The sequence below is a fragment of the Oncorhynchus mykiss genome, chromosome Y (assembly GCF_013265735.2).
Source record: "Oncorhynchus mykiss isolate Arlee chromosome Y, USDA_OmykA_1.1, whole genome shotgun sequence".
NCBI classification, from domain to species: Eukaryota; Metazoa; Chordata; class Actinopteri; order Salmoniformes; family Salmonidae; genus Oncorhynchus; species Oncorhynchus mykiss.
The window spans coordinates 44,965,117-44,970,116 of record NC_048593.1 but is presented as its reverse complement, the minus strand read 5'-3'; the positions used below and the strand labels follow the sequence as shown (position 1 = coordinate 44,970,116).

The 5,000-nt window shown below is 37.9% G+C and overlaps 1 protein-coding gene across 2 annotated transcripts in view; it reads right to left on the bottom strand.

Moving 5' to 3' along the window:
- Nucleotides 1-5,000, bottom strand: part of gbe1a (glucan (1,4-alpha-), branching enzyme 1a) — a 165,364-nt gene that overhangs the window by 113,623 nt on the left and 46,741 nt on the right. The gene's annotated exons all lie outside the window — the stretch shown is intronic.

Genomic DNA, 5,000 nt, shown 5'->3' with positions numbered 1-5,000 from the left:
CGGTCTCAATCAGATTTGTATTTATTTTTTATTTTACCTTTAACTAGGCAAGTCAGTTAAGAACAAATTCTTATTTTCAATGACGGCCTAGGAACAGTGGGTTAGGGGCAGAACGACAGATTTGTACCTTGTCAGCTCGGGGGTTTGAACTTGCAACCTCCAACGCTCTAACCACTAGGCTACCCTGTCACCCCTGGTCTTGATGGCTGGTCTTTTTGATCAGAACGCCCTGTTTTCTGTCTGCTGTTGGACAAAACAACCTTCTAGAACTGGCTAGTTTTCTGTCTGCTGTTGTATCTGAACGTCCCGTCTTGAGTCAGCTGTTGGAAACTGGTTTTGTCTCGTCTCTCCTTTACGGCCGTTGTATCTGAACTGGGCTTTAGAGAACTAGGGGTCTGTCTCTCTCAAGACTGGTGGACAAGAGATGAACAGATCAGCCCCTTTCTCTCCTCTAGTTTTAGTCCGGTTGAGGTGAACAGATCAGCCCCTTTCTCTCCTCTAGTTTTAGTCCGGTTGAGATGAACAGATCAGCCCCTTTCTCTGTTCTAGTTTTAGTACGTTTGAGATGTACAGATCAATCCTCTCCTCTCCTCTAGTTTTAGTACGGTTGAGAATGAACAGATCAATCTTCTCCTCTCCTCTAGTTTTAGTCCGGTTGAGATGTACAGATCAATCCTCTCCTCTCGTCTAGTTTAGTACGGATGCGATGAACAGATCAGCTCCTCTCCTCTAGTTTTAGTCCGGTTGAGATGAACAGATCAATCCTCTCCTCTCCTCTAGTTTTAGTACGGTTGAGATGAACAGATCAATCCCTTTCGCTCCTCTAGTTTTAGTACGGATGCGATGTCCCCTGGCAATGTAAGTTCCCCCCCCTGGAAAAAAAACAGCTCTTATATCTTTACTTTCAACACACATACAGACTTTCCTCATGGCTAAATCCCCAGGTAGCTGTATAGACTTGCCACAGTGGCAAGATAAACCCTTCTAGCGTTCTATACGTCCAGTTAAAAGTTCATAAAGAGTATCACACACACACACGATCAAATATTAATTTCTGAATAATTACTGGTTCAGTGATGCTGAACAGATGAGGTGATGTAAAGAGCTACTGAAGACATATTGAACAGTGGTGTGTGTGTGTGTGCGTGCGTGCGTGCGCGTGCGCGTGTGTGTGTGTGTGTGCATGCGTGTGTGCGCGTGTGTGTGTGCGTGCGCGCGTGTGTGTGCGTGTCAGTTTGCTGCGGGTTCATTTTCATGTGATATGCGTTTGAACATAAGGCACACAGAGGTGTACAGGGTCTGAGATAAACAGACACCCTACCAACGGTCCTTTGGGGAGGAGTTGGGGAGAAGAGATTTGGGGCACAATTAAATATTTACCAACTAGCTGACTGTTAAGAGTTGTCAGAGTGGAGAAAGTAGAGTCCCCTGGGACGATGTAGAGCCTGAACTGACATAGATGCAGTCTGGCTGGGGAATATATACGTTTGTTGGTGGAATATTTAAGAATGGAAGTACGAGAAAAGATGAGTCACACGAAGCAGAGTACAAAAGAATTGGTCAGAGACGGAAACTCAGTTCTAGTTTGTTTTGGAGGTTGTTCTTATAATAAAATGTTTGTTTTTTTGTTTTAAAAGACGAGTGAGTGACAGAGCAAAAGAGAGGAGAAGTAGAATGTGAACGAGGGTTTAAACGCAGTGAGGGTTTAAACACAGTGAGGGTTTAAACACAGTGAAGGTTTAAACACAGTGAAGGTTTAAACACAGTGAGGGTTTAAACACAGTGAGGGTTTAAACACAGTGAGGGTTTAAACACAGTGAGGGTTTAAACTGTGCACCGCATGACATATGATTCTGTTCTTATCCCCTGCATTGAGACCCCAGCCAGTCCAATCCACCGACCATTCTGTTAGCTCACCGTCTCTGTGTGTGTATATATAGCCTGGGAGGAAACAGATGGACCCAGCAGAGCTGAACAACGTCCTGTGTGCCAACACTGATAGGCTGTTATTGTGTTGTGTGTGCGTGCGTGGTGTGTGGATGTTGTTGGTACACACACAGGGCAACCTGTGCCAAGCTCCCTCCCATTCCCAGTTACAAATCGGCCCCCTGGCAGTACTTTCCGACTCCTTAAGTTGCTCCGTTCCCATGTCCTCATTCACTACCCCTCGTAGTGTTGAATGGATAACCAAGTGGGTGCCAATCAATAACAATATCTTTCAATAAATGGAGCATTACAGAAATCACAATAACACAAAACATGATTAGATAATCTCATCCGTCAAGGAGATACTTTACCACACAAGAGAAGATTGAGTAGAAGAGGATGGTTTATATCGAGTTTATAAACGACAGAATTAAGGGTAGAGTTTATATCGAGTTTATAAAAGTAGACTCAGAGCTAAGAGACCCCCCCTAAGCTTATTTTTTTGATATATGTTTGGGGCTGTGACCAATCAAACTGCCACCTAACCAGGACATATAGCCACTGTTGTCTTTAAGTGCTAGCTAGCTACTAGTTGGCAGCAGCTAACATATCTTCAGCAATATTCAAAATGTCAAGCCAGATAAGCTGGAATTATTACAATATTATCAGTTTGTTAGTTTGACGTTGTAGGTGCTTGTTGCTTGCTAGTCTCCAGCTGAGCCAGCTAGCCAGGCTCCAGTGTAGCAGGCAACACGCAGCGTCTTGTTAACCTCTCTTGGGTAGGGGGCAGTATTTTCACATCTGGATGAAAAGCGTTCCCAAAGTAAACTGCCTGTTATTCAGGCCCAGAAGCTAGGATATGCATATAATTGGTAGATTTGGACAGAAAACTCTAAAGTTTCCAAAACTATTAAAATAATGTCTGTGAGTATAACAGAACTGAACCGAAAACCTGAGAAAAATCCAACCAGGAAGTGGAATTATTTTCATGTGGCTGTTTTTCAACTCAATGCCTGTAGAGAATCCAATGGGTTAGGAATCAGATTGCAGTTCCTATGGCTTCCACTAGATAACAACAGTCTATAGACATGGTTTCAGGCTTTTATTTTGAAAAACGACGAGTAAAAAGCCATGTTGGTCAGAGGAAGTATGCAGACCTGTTTGTTATTTTTGCTTTCTATTGAAAACAGTACTGTCCTGTTGAAATATTATTGATTATAAAGACAATAAACAACCTGAGGATTAATTATAAACATCGTTTGACATGTTTTGACAAACTTTACCGGTACTTTTAGTATGTATTCGTCTGTGTGTTGTGACCGCCTTGGAGCCATTGGATTACTGAACAAAACGCAACTTTTTGGGACATAAAGAGGGACTTTATCAAACAAAACAAACATTTACTCTGTAACAGAGTCTTGTGAGTGCAACCATATGAAGATCATGAAAGGTAAGTGATTAGTTATACCGCTATTTCTGACTTTAGTGACTCCTCTACTTGGCTGGTAAATGTTTGCATGCTTTTTTACGTGGGGCGCTGTCCTCAGATAATCGCATGATATGCTTTCGCCGTAAAGCCTTTTTGAAATCTGACACAGCGGCTGGATTAACAAGAAATTAATCTTTAAGCCGATGTACAACAACAATAATAGTAGTAATAATAATAATAATAGTAGTAATAATAATAACAACAATAATAGTAGTAATAATAACAGGGTGTAATAATAGTAATAATAATAACAGTAATAATAATAGTAGTAATAGTAGTAATAATAATAATAGTAATAATAGTAATAATAATAATAGTAGTAGTAATAATAACAGTAATAATAATAATAATAATAATAATAATAATAGTAGTAATAATAACAGCAGTAATAATAATAACAATAATAATAATAACAGTAGTAGTAATAATAATAATAGTAATAATAATAATAATAATAATAGTAATAATAATAGTCATAGTAATAATAGTAATAATAGTAATAATAATAATAACAGTAGTAATAATAATAATAATAGTAATAATAATAATAATAGTAATAATAATAGTCATAGTAATAATAGTAATAATAGTAATAATAATAATAATAACAGATGTAATAATAATAAGTCATAATAATAATAGTAATAATAATAGTAATAATAATAATAGTAATAATAATAGTCATGTAATAATAGTAATAATAACGGTAGTAATAATAATAATAGTCATAGTAATAATAACAGTAGTAATAATAATAATAATAAGTCATAGTAATAATAATAGTAATAATAACAACAGTAATAATAATAGTAATAATAGTAATAATAATAATAATAATAGTAATAATAATAATAATAATAATAGTAAAAAAATAAAATACAAATTTATTTTTTTTATTTAACCTTTATTTAACCAGGTAGGCTAGTTGAGAACAAGTTCTCATTTACAATTGCGACCTGGCCAAGATAAAGCAAAGCAGTTCGACACATACAACGACACAGAGTTACACATGGAGTAAAACAAACATACAGTCAATAATACAGTATAAACAAGTCTATATACCATGTGAGCAAATGAGGTGAGATAAGGGAGGTAAAGGCAAAAAGGCCATGGTGGAAAAGTAAATACAATATAGCAAGTAAAACACTGGAATGGTAGATTTGCAATGGGAGAATGTGCAAAGTAGAAATAAAAATAATGGGGTGCAAAGGAGCAAAATAAATAAATTAATTAAATACAGTAGGGAAAGAGGTAGTTGTTTGGGCTAAATTATAGGTGGACTATGTACAGGTGCAGTAATCTGTGAGCTGCTCTGACAGTTGGTGCTTAAAGCTAGTGAGGGAGATAAGTGTTTCCAGTTTCAGATATTTTTGTAGTTCGTTCCAGTCATTGGCAGCAGAGAACTGGAAGGAGAGGCGGCCAAAGAAAGAATTGGTTTTGGGGGTGACTAGAGAGATATACCTGCTGGAGCGTGTGCTGCAGGTGGGAGATGCAATGTTGACCAGCGAGCTGAGATAAGGGGGGACTTTACCTAGCAGGGTCTTGTAGATGACATGGAGCCAGTGGGTTTGGCGACGAGTATGAA